The sequence below is a fragment of the Fukomys damarensis genome, unplaced genomic scaffold (genome assembly GCF_012274545.1).
Source record: "Fukomys damarensis isolate Sample0158 unplaced genomic scaffold, DMR_v1.0_HiC HiC_scaffold_39, whole genome shotgun sequence".
Classification (NCBI taxonomy): domain Eukaryota; kingdom Metazoa; phylum Chordata; class Mammalia; order Rodentia; family Bathyergidae; genus Fukomys; species Fukomys damarensis.
The window spans coordinates 22,893,988-22,914,102 of record NW_022900951.1 but is presented as its reverse complement, the minus strand read 5'-3'; the positions used below and the strand labels follow the sequence as shown (position 1 = coordinate 22,914,102).

At 34.7% G+C, this 20,115-nt stretch overlaps 1 pseudogene; it reads left to right on the top strand.

Moving 5' to 3' along the window:
- Positions 1-17,553: 17,553 nt before the first annotated feature.
- Positions 17,554-19,407, top strand: LOC117284757 (annotated as a pseudogene).
- The last annotated feature ends 708 nt before the right edge of the window (positions 19,408-20,115 follow it).

Sequence of the window (20,115 nt, the reverse complement as noted above, 5' to 3'; positions counted from 1 at the left end):
ATATATATATATATATATGAAATGTTTAAGACTTTTTTAATGAATGGAGGAATATATTTTTTTCATTAAGTTTATTGGTACTTTTTACATATAAAGTACAGCTACATTCATCATTGGGATCTTGTAACTTTACATGATGTATCTTGGTTCTTATTTTGTTAAAGTAAGATAAATAACACTTTTGGTCTAAAAAATATGGACCTTATCCACAGTTAATAAAAAACATCACAATTTAGGACCAGGGATTTAGCTCAGTTATGCCACCGCCTGCCTCACAGGTGTAAAGGTCCTGAGTTTGATCCCCAGTACCCCCCCCCAAAAAAATCACAGTTTGAAGAATAGAAAATCTTTTCTGGATGTTTTATATAGTTTAAGGTTTTAAATAACTGTATGATATGAAGGGACATTTCCATAGCCCAGGTAGGAGAAGTCTCTGGCTTATAAGTTCAGTTTACTGGTTTTCACTTACAAAATTTATCTTGCCAATAAATGAAATATTGACAATTTATATCTGAACCCATAAGCCCTCATTTATCAGTCACATGAACTTACTCTGATTTCTACAATATCAGTCATATTTAGATACTAAGAAATAATTTAATGGAACACATATATTAAAAGTTAAGAAGCTATATAAATTTGATCAAATATTTTGCAATGCACCAATTGCCACAAACACAGTACTCCAGAAACTGAAAAAAATTTCTTCTAGTGTGTCATTATTCAACTCAAGTAAAATCTAAAGAAACATAGTTTAGAAGAGAGACTATGTAACTGGAGACGACCACAATGCTATGAATTCTTTTTTCATATTCAGAATTTGCTGATAAAATATTACCATTTTTATCATCTTTCCTTTTCCAATAAGTCTAGGAAAGAATCCCAAAATATTACAATGTCATTAATATAAAGATCAGGAGAAAAGATCAGAAAAATTGTCATAGCCATAAAGTTATATCTTAATCAGGCTAGCATAATCAGAAGGCACACAAGCTAAAAAGTTTATAGCATGCTCTTAATATGTAATATTTTTAAAACAAAAGAAGCACAGGGAAATACAACAATTTCTATTATACTCTGATGACAATGGTGGTCTTTCACTGAAAATTTTTAACAAATCACTAACCAAAATTTTCTATGTTTCTGCTGTTTCATACATCATGGTGAGTCTTTTGGGTAACTGTCATTCCATTGGACAAAATTAGAGGCTCTCTATAAGTGTGTTCACTTTCATTAATAAATGAACAATTAGTTTCTTTAGAAGTTATTGTAATCTTCCCAATTGTACGTATATTCTGGTACATAAGGAGATTTTTAAAAAAATTTGTTAATCTCTGAGTCAAAGCTATTTTACTTCTTTAAATATTTCATCTCAACTCAAATGTCAGTTTTAGATTGCACACATGTATATTTTTATATTTCACCAGTTTTCTAATTTACCAATTACATGAGAAAATGTAAAATATTATTCTACTAAATATATATACCATTGATACATTAATGAAAGGGGTGAATAATAGATGTATAGATAGAATGAATGTCACATTATTATAGGCAGCTAAATTAGGTAGAAATTAATAGGCAGTCAAATATGGATTGGGCCCTCGAGGGAGTCAGTGCTGAAGATGAAGGCACATTAAAATTGTGGCTAGAGGTGAATCTGAAGAGGGCTAGATATCAACGTGGAGACCAATAATAGCCAGGCTTGCAAGCCTCCCTGGAGGTAAACAGCAATTGGAGATCATCCTCTAAGCAGCACCACATTCTCCAGTAAGCCCACCTAGGCATCTGAAACACAGGTGGGTGACCAGAACATCTCGACCCATCCTCCCATCTCTTTCCAGGAATGCCTTTGTTCTACCATAGAAGTTTTGGACAAGCTCGAGTTAATGATGCTAGCCATATAACCTTGCTATGTGCTTTGTTTCTCTATTGGACCAATATTAACTAAGTAACTATACTTGTAATCCTATTCATTGATTGTAGTTTGACCTATGTTGTACCCCACATAGTGATGTTGCTGTATGAAATTCTGGAGAAAGCTTTCATGGAACTCCACTTTTGAGACGTTTTCTGTCTTTTGTGAGCTTTAGCTCAAACGTGTCCTATTCTTAAACTCCTTTGTTCTTGAAATTCATTCTTCAATATTTGTGAGACACGAACTCAGCACATCTGACATCTAACAGGTTGAGGGTTATTATTCCCTGTCACATTATTACTACCTAACAGTTGATATGTGAAGTTTTCAAATGAACAATGTGTCCCACTGTAAACAAAGTAATTGTTTATTCATTTCTAATGTAATTTTAATGTGGATCACATAAATTGACCTTTCACAAATTTTTCTATTGTGAGAGGAATAGGAAATCCCTTAGTAATTGCAAATATAATTCAGAAAAAAGAAACATTATTTTTCCATTTTGAGTTTCTTAAAGGATACCATGTTTGTCTTATCTCTTTTTCTGCAGTCCTGAACCCTATGCAAAATGTATCCAGTACATGTTGGTCTAAATTTAGTAAAGCAAAACTTCAGTGCAAAAATGTAAGATTAAATTAGGTAACTTGATAAATTTAGCCAACTAATGAATTCATATGCATTCACTCATAATTATCAAGATTTTCTAAGCCAATCTGAATATATAAAATATACATCTTCTCTCTTACTGCTCTGAATAATTTGAACACAGCACACGTGTAACCCTGAACTACTAATACAGCTTTGTAGTGATCTGGCGAGGTAAGTGTAAGACTTAAAGTCTCACTTCCACTCCACGGAGCGTGAACAGCCAAAAAGGACTCCACGATGCTGGGCCCTAACACCCAGCGAGGCTCTGGGAGCTCGATGGAGAAATGAGAAACCCAGGAAGGAACACACCAGGCTAGATGGTAAATAGACCTTTATTAGTCTGGCCAGACGGCACTTCCGGAGCCAGGTAGCTCAGAGAGGCAACTGCTCAGGGGCTGAGGTCCTTTTTATAAGGTTTTTCTGAACAAAGAGTCAGGGAATTCATAGAACAAGACTGCAAACACATTGCTTATCTTATGCAGGAAATGTTCTATGGTCACCTTTTGTCAAACCATTTGCCCCTGTGTGGGCTGTTAACCAAGGTAGCAATTAGCATATGAAGAAGCATAGTTAAGTCTTATATAGTGGGAACAAAAACGTTATAATCATCTTGGAAAATAGCTTGTCAGTTTCTTACAAAGTAAAAAAATACTTTTACTGTAGAATCTACCAATTGTTCTGGAAGTATGTGTGTGTGTGTGTGTGTGTGTGTGTGTACATATACTTATATATGTATATAAAACAGTTGTTTTTGTATGAATATGGCAGTCTTATCCACATTTTATATTTACAAAGTTACTTGTTCTTATAAATAGCTAGAAAGATAGATACCTATGCATAGTAAATATCTAGAAACAACCATAAGTCCATCAGCAGAATAAATATATCAATAAAGTCAGGTATAGATTTCTATCTAGCAATAATGTGAACACATTACTAATATGTGCAACATCATGGAAAAATATTAAAACATACTATATAAAAATAGATTAAAATATATACTCTATGATTCCATTTATATAAAATTCTAGAAAGTACCAAAATAATTTTTAATGGCCAAGATTAGAACAGTTGTTGCTCTAGCCTGAGCATAGGTAGGAAGAATATTGCTTCTTAAAACCTTCTGGATATTTAGGTGTAAGCCTGAGTTTCAGATTCAGCCATTACACACCAACCCTTGGGCATTTTAATCTAAGGGAATGATGTGGTGATGGATGGGTAGTTGAGAATTCAGTCATGCCTGTGATGACATGCCAACAGCGTTGAAGTCCAGGAAAATGATGCCATGTCAATATCATATCATGGAAAATTCAGTAATGTCACATTGGTTGTGTCTGCCTTGCCTGGGATCCCTTTGTTCTCTTCTGATCTGAGTTTAGTGCTTAAGACTTCTTATTGATTTGGTTAACTATAGCTATTCTTTCAATAAATTTACATTCGGCTTAAGATACTTGGAGTCAGCTTTTGTTGCCTTACAAAAAGAACCCTGACTGAAACAAACTTGTTGGTACTGAATAATGGAAACTTTCCTTATTATGCAGCAGGGAAACTTCAGCAGGGAATTCAATAGGAATATACTGTTGTTTTCAGTGTGCCTAATAACACTGTTGTTTACAATACATATTGGCTTGCATTACAATCGTTCTAAGATTCATTGTTCTTCACATTAATTTTGCAGATAATGATAATAAAGGGCCTGGCTTCTACACCTCCATAACATCTTTATTTCATGGTTGCATAATTTTAGAAATTCAGCCTCACACAAGTAACATCCTCTAGTATAGATCCTTTTCTAATGGAGTTTTTCTTACTGTCTCAGTTGATAGCTTTGTTTTGTGGGTACTGAGATTCAAACTTGGGACCTTGTGTTTGTGAGGTAGGCAGCGGCACCGCTGAGCTAAATCCCTGGCCCTCAGTTGATAGTTTTGCTGATCAACTTCAAGTCGACTCTGATGCTGATTCTGTTCTCATTTGTTGGCTGAATTCTTAGAAAAGGTCTTCACTAGATCCATCTTATTTCCCCATCTATAAGCAGATATCTTAGGACTTGATACCTGTGACTGTCTTTGTATTCCCTCTAGCCACACCTCTATTAAACCGAGAACATTGCATTTTAGTAATTCTATTGATTGCCAGTGAACAGATTTCCTGAACACCATTTTTCTGCCAGAACGTCCACTGGCTGCCCTCCAGTGGACATTACTGCTTTTATAGGCAGGTTGCCTGCTTGCTTATCTTCTGCCTACTGCCTACTGCCTACTGGCAAATTCTCCTCATACCACACTTGGCCAGACCAAAAGCTTATTATTAACTGCCAAAAATTTCTGACTGTGTTTCCCATAACTTGGTCTAGTCCCTAGTGCTGTTAATTTGTTTTTTTCTTTTATTGAGTTTATTGGTACATTTTAGGTATACAGTACAGTTGCATTTATCATTGGGATCTTGTACCTTTACATGACATCTTGGTTCTCATTTTTCCCTATACCCATGCCTTCCCTTCACCCTCTCCCACCTCCCCTATTTGCAAAAACTTTGTTTCCATTTCTTCCTTTTCTCATATTTTTTCTTTTCCCTTATTTCCTTTCCCCTACCTTTCCCACTTACCCTACGCCTTTAGCCCTTTTCTTCCCATTTCACATGGTCAGTTATACAATTTGGATCTTAGTTACACTTTCAGTTTTTCATACCAGAGAAACTATTCAGTATTTACACATCTGTGTCTTATTTCACTTAAGAGTATGGCCTCAATATAGTGTTGTTAATTTGTCTTCTGAGTTTCAATTGGTGATTTGGTAAAATCAGAACTTTTGTTTTCATTTATAGTGTAGTTAAAATCCATTATTGTTTTTATAATTGGCCTAGTTAGACTAGATTGTATTTCTCATATTGTGTGTTCTCTTTCCTCTTCATTCATTCTCTTCCTTTGTGCCTGTTTTAAATGTAATTAGAGAAACTTTCATACTTTTTCAAGCCACCAGGGAAATTTCTGGAAATAATCTCCAAATTTGAATTTACAAAAAAAAATATTCTTGGTAGTGCCTTTGCAATGTGGTGAATTTATTTCCTGTCTATGAAAAGAGGTAAATAATAGAGGCTGAATTTCAAAAAAGGGAAAGATTAGCTTTTTCTCAGTGTCTTACATCTTCCCAACATTTTATTTTCTTTATGTTTTAGATCAGATTTATTGAGAAAATCAATAAAATGGTAGAATATTGTTGATCAAGACACATAGTAGCAAAAACTGGAGACTAAATTTTTTCTTTTATTGCCTCATAGAAAAAAAATTTAAAGACCTTAATTTTTGTTTTATTTTATTTTATTTTTTTTTTTTGGTACCGGGGATTGAACGTGGGTCCCTGCACTTGCAAGGCAGGCCACTGAACCACTGAGCTAAATTCCCGGCCCTAAAGACCTTAATTTTAATGTATTTAAGTATAGAAGCAAAAACTACCTAAATATAATATATTTTTCAATATATTAAGGCTCTTGGATCTACAACTCTACCAGGTTCAAAATGTATCTGTGCCATTTACTGGATTGGTAGCTTAGAATATTTATCAGGACATGTGTATTTTAAAAGTATGACCTAGTAAGAGATAGGCATATGGGAATAAATCATGAACTTTTTATATTTAGGAATAGTATAGATACATATTTAAAGGTACCCAAAGCAAGTTTAAATATACTTTTAAAAAGAGCATTTAATTTTGTTTATTTGGAATTTTATTCACAAGAAAAAATATCAAATTAATATTGCACATACACATATGATTAGCTTTTCTTGTACTTAAGTAGCATATAATTTATTTTTCATAACCTAAGGAAGGATAAAAGTATAAAAACCACTTATCCACAATTATATATAATAGGTACAGACTTTGGGTCTGTTAATATGGTAACCGATATCCAGTATCTTATTTATTTGAGTTGCTTTTATATCTCAAACCAGTATCTAAGGACCACATTTCTTTCAGTATATTCTACCAAAAGAAATGAAAGAATAGTAAAATATAAAATAATGCCTTGAAAACAGCTGTGTTTGTGTTAAAAACAATTTACTGGGTCGGCTAGGATTCTTAGGCATCAAAATGATCATTGTAGGTATTTCCACAGTTCAGGTGTTCATGAGTATGGTTTGTAGCCAAGTCATTCTAATAGACCTGTATAAGGCAATATTCTTGCTCCAATAGCAAATAAGAAGCTTTTGAATTACTATTGTTTTATTTTCAAAGAAATGAATTTCTTCACTTGTTTTTTAAAAGTTATAAGGCTAAATAGGCTTTTTTCTTTCTGTCTCAGTCTGTGCTATTATGGCTCATTACACCTACATGGATGAAAATCCAAATTGATTTTTAAGGATATTGTTGAACTTGCCTCCTATATTCAAATTTGTGACATTTTTCTGTGTGAAGATGTGGTAAAATGCAGAATGAGAAACATGTTAAATGTCTCAATTTTCACAAAAGACTTATATTTATTGCCTACTTATTTGGGGACCTAAAGTATTTGCAGTTCATAATTATTTATTTGCACTTTAAGCACATGTATAACTTTGAGTTGATGCCCTTAAAGACTTGAGAAAAGTACTATTCACAAACACGACATTATTGAGACAGTTTAAGAGATAATTTGGTGAGCCAGGTATTTAGCTCAGTGGCGCTGTGCCTGGCTGGCAAGTGCAAGGTCCTAAATTCAATCCCTGGCACACACACAAAAAAGAGAGAGCAAGATAACTGGTTATTTTGGGTGGTCCAGTTTAGATCCCCAATGAACAATGTACTTCAACTATTTTCTCTTTATTTTTTTCTCTTTTTATTGAGTTTATTGGTACATTTTAGGTATACAGTACAGTTACATTCATTATTGGGATCTTGTACCTTTACATGACTGGTCTTGGTTCTCATTCTTTCCCTTGTCCCTGCCCTCCCTTCACCCTCTCCTCCCCTCCCCATTTAGAAACACTTTATTTACATTTTTTCATTTTCTCATAGTTTTTCTTTGCCCTTATTACATGTCCCCTACCCTTCCCACTTTCCCTGTACCTTAGCCCTTTTCTTCCTCTTTCACATTGTCAATTATATCATTTAGGATCGTGTGTACTATTATAGTTTTTCACAGCAGAGAAACTAGTCTGTATTTACACTTGTGACTTATTTATTTCACTTAGGAGTATATCCTCAAAATGTATCCATTTTCCTATGAATGAATCTAATTTCTCATTCTCTATGGCTAACTCAGTTTCTATGCAGTTTCTTAAATAAATACTCTTGTTTTCACAGAGAAGTTGGTAAACATATTCATCTGATTATATCTCTGCATTCCTTGGTACCTTCATCTTTATTCTAGAATAGCTTGAGTTTTTATATTCATTCTTTTTTTGATTAATTAGAGGAGCCTGATTTTTTTCAAAAATGCATAGATGCAGATACGAAATATCAGGTCAATACTCTCTTTTTCTTGTTTAGTGGTCTGTCTTATCTATCTCATCATAAGCCCTCCAAAATAATAACACTCAGTGCAGTATAATCCAATGGCTCTGTTGTTGTTCAATTTTCTCCATAATGTTCTTATTTTGGGTATATTTTTTGAATACTTAATTCCTGTGTACAATACTGTTTTATATCATTTTTCTCATTATATACTCACAACCACATTTGGGGGTAAAATATACATTTAGATATCAAGTAACTGGTATCAAATAGACATTTAAAACCAATTCCTAATTTGCAATATGATAAAAAAAAGTTAGCTAACATCCTCTAAAGAGACCTTTCATTTTTTCTGTACTGTTGTATCAAGAAAATCAAATAAGGAGCTAACTTTAAAAGGAATTGAAAATAAAGCAGACTGATGGACTGATGAATGGATACAAGTGTGATAAAACAGAGAACAATATTATTTATAGAACCTAAGTGGTACATATATGCGTGTTTGTTGTATATTTTTTTTCAAATTTTAAGTATACTTGAAACTTTTCATTATATAATTCTGAAAAATAGCACTTGTTAATCTTACAGTTACAGGCAGATTTTCACATAAAATGTTGGCTCTTACCTACTCAGCTTGCACATGTGTGTTTTTCTGTGACTTGTTTATACTATTTTGCTGATGTGTAAAGAAATACAGTGGATGCTTGCCTTACAAACTTGATCAGTTCCCAAGGGCTAGTTGTAACTAAGTCATTACAGCTGAGACCTGGATGTTTCCCTGGCTACACGCTATATAGCTAACAAGAAGCAGATGAATTTTCCATTAACCTAATTAACCCAAGCTGTATGTCAGGCCGGTTGTAACTTGAGGGTCCACTGCACAGCGTAGCAGCTAAAACAGTCTCTGAAGTAGCAACTTCTCATTTTCTAACTCTTCCATTTACTGTCATTTGAACTTTAAGATTCTTCATCTGTGTATTAGAAAAAGAGTGCCCACTCTATATGATGTAAAAAGTAAATGAGACAGCAAGTTTGAGACACTTAAAACAAAGACTAGCACATGTTAAAAGTTCAATAAGTCCTAGCTATTATCATTTATTTGGTGAAGGTCAGTCTTACTTTTCTCTCTGTACTCTTCTTGGTCAAAAGCAGGCTTCCAAACAACAAACAATGAATATCATTTTAACCTCTGATTTTGTTCCAAATAGAAAATATTAGTAGGGCCCATACATATCATATTTTTATATATTTTAACAATCAATAGTCAATATAGTAATCAATCAATATTATAATAAATGTGAATTTTAAACATTCTGATATTTATACCGCGTCTCCTTAACTGAAGGCATGAAAGACTGTTTTTAAGTTCAATGAACAGCATCTTGATATAAAAGAAGATAATAATATCCACCCTCTCCAATTTCAAATGTTAGATGAGCATTAACAGTGATTTAGTTGAAATAAGTAAAGGAAGATAATTGCCAATGACTTTTTAAAACCTAAAGCTATTAGCATATGTTGCCTAGTAACCCAATTGTCTTTTTTTCTCAAATCAATTTTGCTGAAAAATAGATAAATTACAACATATTATAGAGAAATACAGTATTATGTACAAATTTCTCCTTTGAAAAACTGGAACTATAAACCTCTGAGAGCCTTGTAAAGAGACCACATCAGGTGTTCATGGTTTAGATAAAAAAGGTCCCCCTGTGGCCTCATGTGCTCACAGATGGAGCCTGTGGAAGGTGATGGGATCATGGTGCTGCTGTACTCATCATCGGAGGAATCATCCACTGGTGAGTTCAGCAGTTGAGCGTGCTGTTGGAAGGTGGTGCCTGGGCGGAAGAGGTAAATCCCAGAAGTGTATATTTGGCTCGGTTCTCGAGCTGCTTTCTGGCTGCCATGTTATGTGAAGCTGTTCTTCACATGCAGGCCCTTCTGCTGTGCTTTTGCTGTCTTGGAGCCAGCAGACTAAAGACTGAAACTTTTGAAACTGTGAGCCAGAATAAACCCCTCTATTTTGTGGATGTCTGGCATTTTGTCTTTGTGATGAGAAAAGAGGCTAAGACATCAGGTAAGAATAATATTTGTACAATAAGTAGGGTTGTGAGATTTAAACTGTGGCAGAACTGACTGAATTCCGGGCCCTTAGCAATTTAAGTGTCCTTAGGAAAACAAACATGCTGTTTGTTTTGATATCTACTTGAGCCTGTATCGTACAGCTGGCAATTGCTTCAAGTGAAAGTATTTCTTACATTGTTTTTTTCCCAAAAATGGATCACAGTTGTAAATCAAATATAATATCTGATTATTCCTTTAATATATTTAAAAACTCAGCTTATTTGCGGAAGAGTCCTAACTATGGAATGTTTAGAACTTAATATAAATTATTATAGGAGGCAAAAGTATTTTTATTTTTCTAAAATTATCAGACTTCGGGTGGGCAAAGTATTTTTCAGCATTCAGAATGCTTCAAAACATTACAGATGGCTGAAAAGAAAAGGAAGGGTAAGAAAAACATAAGGGAATTTTTCTATTCCATATAAATTCCCATTGCAACTTCTGAAACTAGCTTACATGCAGGGAGTGCTCCAGAAATATTTGTTGATGATGATGATAGATTGAACATTTTGTATGCACTAATGTCAATTCATGAGCATATTGCTTGTGTTTCTAAAATCAAAGCAAGCAATGATGTTGACAAATGACCACGTTCTCAGCTGCTTCTAAGTACTGGTAGTTAAGGGAATCTCATCCATTTGTTACAACTGTAACTCAAATTCAGATGCAATGTATTTGTTCAACTTGAGTAGGCTTCAGCACAATTTATCTGGAGTTACTTCTGTTCTCTTTAGCTAGTTCTCAGGGTCTTGATATGAAGTATGTGGTTTTTGTGCCCTAAAATAGTAATAATTAGGAACAAACCTGCATTCCATATCATGTAGTAAACCTAGTTTATGCAACAGGTTCTCAGTTTTTAGAGCAAGAAGTCATATTAGAATCTTATTCCATCTATTTCTAGCTTTGTGTTCTCAGACCCAAAACTGAAGTCAGATCAGTGTTAGTAAAGTCCAATGTAAAATACTGCTGCAAAAGCTTCCATTTCTTGTAGCTTTCAAGAGAATTAAATGATACAATATACATTATACACATAACACAATATTTGATAAATTTATATTTAAGTACTCAAACTAGATAAAATACTAATTTTGCAAGTATTTTATTTTTTAAAAATCCACATCAGATATATATTTTCCACTCATATTAGTACATCTCATATTCTTATTCTAATCAAGGCACTTTCTTTCTCAGTCCTTTGAAACTAATTCTTTTAGTTTTCCAAATGTATATCTGCAGCCAAGTAGCTTCCTTAGATTTTATTGCAAGATGATCATCTCAACATTATTACTTTAAAAAATTTTCTTTATGGAATTTTTTGTTAACATAGAACTATAGAAAAAAACTAACTGTTCATAGCTATATGTAGTTCAACAGGTATCAACATTTTGCAAATCTTATTTCCTGAGAACTAAGGTCATCTAGTTCAGTGGTGGTCAACTGATGGCATGTGTGCCGCAGTGGGATGTTGTTGGAAGTTCTGAAAGGTTTGCCATCCCTGAGGATTTAGTAGCATTGTTTTCTTTCCAGGAATCCTTTTCTCTGGAAAGATAAGACTGCAAATTAAAAATTTAATAAATTTTATTTTATTAGGACATATTTCCAGTAAATAATCATAATATTTATCATGGAGAGTTGGTATATGTGCATAATACATTTTAATTCTTTTCTCGTACCCTACCCCTCCCATTCTTCCCTGTTCCTTTCAACTCAGTCCCCTTCCCATTTACAAAAGCTCTTTTTCAATTTTTCCTTCAATTTTTTTAGTTCTTTATATATTCTAGATGTTAGTCCTCTGAGTAATAGTTGGAAAAAAGCTTTTTTTTCCCATTCTGTACGTTGTCTCTTCCCTCTATTATTTATTTTCTTTGGTGTGCAAAAGCTTTTTACTTCGATCCCATTCTTTGATTCTCGGTATTTCTTGTGCCACTGGGGTTCTTTTCAGAAAGTTTTTGCCTATGCTTATATTTTAAAGAATTTTACCTCTTTTATCTTCCATCAGAAAAAGTGTTTCTGTTCAAATATTTAAATATTTGTCTATTTTGATTTTAGTTCAGTAAATAGATATATGGATCTAGTCTCTGTCTTCTGCATGTGGATATCCAATTTTCCCACCACCATTTAGTAAGATGCTATCTTTCCTCCAAATGTATTTTTTGGCCCACTTGGCAAAGATCAAATTGATGAATATACATGGATTTGTTTCTGCTTCCTGTTCTGTTTTTATTTTATTTTCTTGTTGATGGAACAGAAGACTCAACACCAACAAGTTAAGAGGAAAGGTCTATTATAACTCACAGTTTGCAGAGGTTTCAGTTCATAGTTGTCTGTCTATGAGGCAGGGTGCATGGCAAAGGAGAAACAGTCCATGGCAGGGTAGGCAGTAAAGCAGCAAGTGAAGCAGCATACCAAGTTTCCTATTTCTTTTTGTCCCATTCAGGCTACAAGCCTTTTTGGTGGTGCTACCCACTCTCAGGGTGGGCCTTCTCATTATTCACACCCACACTATGATAAGCCAATCAATGAACTAAGTCAGTACCACACATCCTTAATCCCAGAATTGCATGCACATGGTACAAGCACCTATGAAAAGCCCCACATATGAGCTCATGAGGCTTTGCGGGGGATATGTAGATACAAGCCATAATAGTTCCCTTCCACCTATATGTCTCTTTTTGCACCAGTACCAGAGATCCATGAGAAATACTGTTAGCATTTTGACTGAGGTTGCATATATCAGTTTTGGAAGTATGATATATCTATTCTGAGTAAATTGGTTCTGCCTATCTAGGAACAGAGGATAGCTTTCCATTTTCTGATATCCTCTTTGATCTACATTTTCAGCACAATGTTGCTTTTGTTTTATGTATCTTTCAATTCTTTGTTAGGTTAATTCCTAAGTATTTAAAATTTTGCTATTGTGAATGATATTTTCCTAATTTCTCAGTGAGTTCATTATTAATGTACAGGAACAATAATGACTTTTGTATTGATTTTTTCACTCTGGTAGATTGCTGAATTTGGTTATCCTAGGCATCTTTTGGTAAAAATTTTGGGGTTCTTATAATTAGGGGATTCTGTCATCTAGAAATACTTTTAGTTCTTCTTTTCCTTTATCCCTTTTCTTTTGCTTGATTGCTCTCTCTGGCTAATGTTTCAAGGACTATATTGAATAGGAGTGGTGACGGTGGACATCTTTGTCTTATTCCTCACTTTAGAGGGAAAACATTTAGTTTTTCTATATTTAATATGATGTTGATAGTAGGTCAGTCATAAATGACTTATCAAATTGAGAAAAGGCCCTTCTATACCTACTATCTTCGGGGTATTTATCATGAATGGATGCTGAATTATGTCAGAGACTTTCTGCATCTATTTAGATAATCAATGTGATTTTCATCCTTCCTTCTGTTTATGTGATGGATTATATTTATTGGTTTGGGTAGGTGGAACCACCCTTGCATCCCTGGGATGAACCCTACTTGGTCATGGTATATGATCTTCTTCATGATTTGTTTCATTCTGTTTGCCAGTATCTTGTTAGAGGGTTTTTCCATCTATGTTCATTACAGAGATTGGCTCTTTTTTGGTTAGATATTTGATTTTGACCGGATGTTAGCTTCCAGAAATGACTTTGGGAGTATTCCTCCACTTTAAATTTCATTAAAGATTTTAAGTATTGGCATTAGATCTTCACTGAAGTTCTCGTATAATTTGGCGGTGAATCCTTCAGGTCCTGGGATTTTCTTAGTTGGTAGCTTTTTTGTTACTGCTTCAATTTCATTTCTTGTTATTTGATTATTCAGGACTTTTAAATCATCTTGGTTCAGTTTTGATAAATGTTCTGTATCTAAGAATCTTTTCTTAGTTTTCCAATTTTTTGGCATACAGGTTTGTGAAATAGATGCTACTAATAATCTAGATTTCTTCTGTGTCCATTGTAACTTCATTTCTAAATGCATTTATTTTTGGTCTTTTCTCTTTTGGCAAGATTTGCTAAGTATTTGTTTTTTTTTTCCAAGAACCAACTCTGTGATACATTGTTTCTTGGTATCGTTTTTTTAGTCTCCGTATCATTGATTTCTGTTCTGGTCTTTATAATTTCCTTGTTTTAGTTCTGGATTTGGATTTTTCTTGTTTTTCTAGATCTTTGAGGTGATTCATTAGGTTATTTATTTGGGCTCACTCTGTTTTTGTGATGTGAGCATTCGCTGCTATAAACTTCCATCTTTGGACTGCTTTTATTGTGTCCTATAACTTCTCCTATATTGTACTGGCATTAATTTAGTAACTTGCTTATATCCTAATTTATTTTGTGACCCATTAATTACTATAAATGTGTTTAATTTTCATGCATTTGAATAATTTCTGTAGTTTCTTTTTCCATTGATTTCTACTTTCATGGCACTATGATCTGCTACTATGCATGGTAAAATTTTGTTGCTTTTGCACATACTTAAGCATGCTTTACTGCCTATTATGTGATGTATTTTGGATTAATTCTATGTGCTGTTGAAAAGAATGTTTATTCTGTTGGTGATTGGAACATTATATGTTACTATGAATATATTTTTTCAAAGTCCATTTGTTAAAGGTTTGGTTAAACTCTGGTAATGTTTGTTTATTTTTTAGTTGAGCTGTTTGGTTGCTATAGTGGGGTATTCTGATCACTGGCTATAATTGTACTGATATTTATCTATTATGTCTCAAGGTGTTTGCTTTATGAATTTGGGTGTACCACTATTTTGTGCATATATCTTTGTAACTGTTATCTCTTCCTGTTGAACTGTTCCTTAACCACTGTGTAGTACCTTTCTTTCCCTCTTCTGATCAATTTTGGCTTAAAAGTCCACTTTTTCTGAAAATAGTACAGATACTGCTACTTTTTTTAAGGTTTCCATTGCATGAAATAATTTCCATGCATTTATTTATTTATTTATTTATTTAGGTCAGTGAATTTCTTTTTTGGATGTGTGTTTCTTGCTTACAACATACTTTTGGATTTTGTTTTTTGATCCATTCTGCCAGTATATATCTTTTGATTGGTAGATTGAGACCATTGATATTACTGTTCATAAGTGATAGATATTAAATTATTCCTATTGTGTTTTCCTGCTTTTGCATCTCTTGGCCCTTTATTTGCATTTACTTACTTGTTCACCCTACCTGGTATATCTATTCTATTGGGATTTTTGGCATTGTTATTTTCCTTGTCTCTTTCTAGGTATCGTTAAGAATTTTTTGTAATGCTGATTGGTGTTCTTTGTTATGAAAACATCTTATTTTCCCATCATTTTGAAGGATAGTGTTTCAGGATATATCAGCCTAGGTTGGAAATTGTTTGGATTTCGGGCTTGAAACACTTCACTCCAACCTCTCTTGGCCTTTAAGGTTTGTATTGAGAAGTCTATTGTAATTCCAATGAATTTTCCTTTATAAATGATTTGTTGAAGTTGTCTAACAGCATTTAAGATTCTGTTCTTGTGTTTAATTTTTGGTATTTTGACTATGATGTGTCACAGAACGGTTCTCTTCTCATGGATATTTGAGGTTCTAAATGCTTCAGTTATGAGGTTAAATTAGTAACCATATAAGTGAAATTATTATTGGATATTTAGAAAATTTTCTTGCTATTACTTCTGTAAACACATTTTATGCTCTCTGTGCTATTGTCTGATTTTTTTACTATTTCCACTAATCTTTGTGTTATGTAACAGCTCTTTTATACCTTAAAAACAAAAGAATATGGAAAATGTATCTGTCATTAATTGATTACCAACTGAAACCCTTTGTCTGACACTCTGTCCTAACATTGGATGCTTCTGTTGCACATACTTTCAATAGAATTTTTTTTTTTGTACTGGGGATCAAACTGGGAACCTTGCACTTGTGAGGCAGGCAGTGGCACCACTGAGCTAAATCCATGGCCCTCAATAGAATTTTTGTTTTGTTTTGTTTTGTTTCTTTGAGACAGGGTCTCACTATGTAGTTGAGACTGCCCTGAAACTCACCATGTAGGCCAGGCTAGTCTCGAATTCACAGCGATCCTCCTCCTCAGCCTCCCCAGTGCTGGGATTACAGGTGTGCTCCACCACGCCTGGCTCTTCAGTAGAATTTTTAATCTTCTGGATTTGCTTAGAATTATTTTATGGACTTGAATTATTTTCTGTGCTGACTATTCATACATGTTTTGCATCTCTTTACTTCCACTAGCTTTTTTTTTTCATTAAGTTTATTGGTACATTGTACGTATAAAATATGACGACATTCATCATTGGGAATTTGTACCCTTACATGATGTATCTCGGTTCTTATTTTTTCCCCATTCCCTGCCCTCCCTTCAAACCTTCCACCTCTCCCTACTTACAAAAACTTTGTTTCTGTTTTTTTTTTTCCTTTTCTCATAATTATTCCTTTCCCTAATCCCTCCCATTTCCCCTTATTTCTTTTTTGCCTATTTCACATTATCTATTATCTATTATACATTTTGATCCTCATTTATACTTTCAGTTTCTCACACCAAAGAAACTATTTGGTATTTACACATGTGTGTCCTGTTTATTTTGTACCATGTTTATAGCAGCATGTAATAGCTAAAACTTGGAAACATCCGGATTGCCCATTAACTGGAGACTGGATGAAGAAGGTGTGGTTTTCTTTTATAAAATGCAGTGCTACTCAGCCATAAAGAATAAGAGACTAGGGCAGGGATTTAGCTCAGTGGGTCCGCTGCCTGCCTCATAAGTGCAAGGTCCCGAGTTTGATTTCTGGTACCAAAACAAAGAAAAGAAAAGAATCACAAATTAGAGACATTTACACCTAAGTAGATCTACATTGAGGCCACTAGCTTTGTATTAGTGTCTTCTGTGGACTGGCTTATCATTTATTTCATTAGAATCATTATTTGTTTAGTTACAACTTCTTTAAATTCCTCAAGCATGTTTTTTTTGTCTCTAATTTTTTTTCTTTCGGATATTTTGACTGTGTCATTTTGGACTTCCTCCCCCTTGATAATTCCTGGATCATCTTTGGAGTAGTTTGGAGTTTTTAGAGATATTTTGTTGTCTTCTCATGTTTCTGCTTTTTGTTTGTTAACTGTGCTGAGTCTTGTGCACTGATTAAAGTGGGTAACTTTCTTGCTATCATGGAGACATTTATAGTTAATTTGTACTTTTCAGAAATATCTCCTGGGCATGGCTAACTATTGGCCTTTTCCTCAGTCCTAGGATCCAACATCTTCCATTCATTTGGGGAGAGGAGGTTGAAGCTTAATTTTTCCTAATACCCTATTCAAGTATTACAACCCCCAGGCAACTCAGGTATGGGCATATATCAATAGCAATGACTATATCATCTTTCCTATGGTAATAGCAGCAATAGCATAAAATACAAACTGGTTATTGATAAATAACGTGGAAGCAATAATGCACCCCACTAACCATGGAAAATAGATTTGATTACAGTACTAGCACCAAGACAGACCAGATATTGATTGACCTACCGTAAATAAACACTCCATGGAACAACTTTTCTTCCACTTACAGTAGAACAGTGTTTAAAAGTAATAAGGTATAGTTACTATATAGATTAATAAAGCTTAATGGTTATACTGTTAAGGGTAGAGGGTGTGGGGAGAAGAAGTACGAAGAGAGTAGAATTTGAAAAATTAAGTGATAGATGAGGACAAAGGGATAAAAGTAAAATAAAAGATCCTATTAAGGAGTAAAAGGAAATTAACAGTACAGTGGTGGTACCCTGCCTGGTTCATGAACTTAATTTGTTCTATGATTTTGGAAAAGATTGCTGTGTTTATGTTTGGGTGGGAAAGATGCCTGCAGTCATGTTTGTCACCTGATGCTGTTTGCAAATAAAAACAAAATTTGGCCAAACTTCTGTTAGCTAATTGTGGGGACAGATAGGACCGGTAGGTAGGGTTAGATTAAGGGAACTGGACTCCTTTAAGGAATAGAAATGAAAGAGTCTCTGCATTGTCAGCAGGCAACAGAGGTGGTAGGCTGTGGTTTTGACACCCTTTTCTGTGTAGCTACTGTCCCACCTAAGTCCCCTCTTTAAGCAGGTTACTTCTCTCTAAAAACAAAACACAAAGTTTCTCCTCCCCTATTGACCCACCTATCCTGGTCCCTAGCAACAAATCCAGTAACTGATGAAATAGTGACCCTCCTAGGGGCATTTGGGATGGGACGCTAACTCTATAAGAAAGAGATATTGCTGGCCCCCCACTCAGCAGTGCCTCAGCTCTGAGTGCTCCCATCCCTCCCCCAGAGTGGCTTTGTACCGCTTCTTGCAAACCTGCAATAAAGATTTAGCTTTGCATTTGCCTTTTGATTCCTCAGTCAGAAAGACAATTCTAGACCCCAGACCCACTGGGAATAACACTAACCAAAATGTTTGCAAACAAAAGTGTGTGTGAACTAAGGTACCACTCTATTAGGTAAAGTAACAGGGAAAAAAATGAGAGTAAACAAAAAGAAAAAAAAAAGTAAGAGAACAAATTAAAAGTGAGAAAAGAAAGAAGAAAGAGGACTAGAACAAGTAAAGATAAAGAAAAAGACACCATTGGAGCCAGCTTGGCTTATGGGGCCATCTAAGGAGCTGGAATTGTCGTCATATCCATTCCTAGTTGCTGATCCCTCAGCAGCACGGCATGTGGAGTGACGCTGAAGCAGCCTATGGAATTTTAGGCATGGCTGCTGTGCCCCAGTTCCCCAAAGTAGTGATGGTGCTGTGCACCTCTTCCTGGCTCCCCCTGGGCCTCAGGTTGCTAGACATCAAACTGCTACCTCCATCTGAAATGCAGACCCATCTGCTAACTCTGCAACAGCCTACCACTCCCAACACTAAGCGGTGCCTTCCAACCCTAGGGCAAATTTCTCAGAACACGAAGCAAGAAAATATAGTTGTCATCCAGTGGTGGAGATATTTACAGTATTTACAATTGTTCTCAGAGTGAAGCTTGCACTTCAGAAAGCCAGCCTTACTCCTCAGCACTCATGGCACCCAGTTCTCTGGATTCCTCCTGAATAAAGGACTTGCCCAGCTTTAGCCTTTCACTAGCTGGAATAATGCGTGAGAGGTTCTTAAAAGACTGAGGATAAAATTAGAGAAGAATATAAGCAAATCCTTAATACCAAATTAGTAGAATCTTTTGTGAAATTCACACATCACATTATGTGGCAATATTGGACTAGGCTATATGCTGAAACTTTCTTGCATATCTGGATACCAGGTTTTACCTCAAAAGATTGCTGCTGTACACTTCTGCAACTGGTTTGATATCACATTTCAGCTCCAAACCTTACATCCTGAGAACACTTAAATGTTTCTGTATGTGTATTTTATACAACCTGAAATGCTTAAATTCTCTAGTTGCCACAAGCTTATCTTTTCTGCAAATCTGTAAACAATCCCTGTCCTATTGTTAAGAGTTTTCCAAACAAAACATATGTGGGGAAGCAGTTTGAGAAAATATGCTTTTGGTGGCACTCAATAAAAGATGTTTTCTCAAGCACAATTCTATAACAAATGTGTGTGTGAGTGTGTGTGTGTGTGTGTGTGTGTGCATATTTTTAAGTTATTTGTATTGTGCAAACTTTTTTGATCATGGGGATTCTTCCTGTGAATTGATGTGACCATTATAGTTAACGATCTTCTGAAGATCAAGCAAGTATTTTTAATGTTTCGGGAGTATCAAAGTTGCAGTAGTGGATTGTTTTATGTGTAATTATTATTGCTATATACAGGGACTGTTTCCAAGCACAGAATATGAATCATAAGTTAGGATGGACTTCAAGTATGATTTTAATATAGCGAAGATCTACAGATACATGGTGAGAAATTAGAACAAACTGGAGATAGGCCATCAGCACATGGACTCTGCCAAGCCTGTTATAAAAATGTTTTGACTCTCCAGCATTTCGAATACCCCATGGAGTAAGCATTTACTTCATTTACACAGTGGGAGAACTTCCCAGACACTGGGCA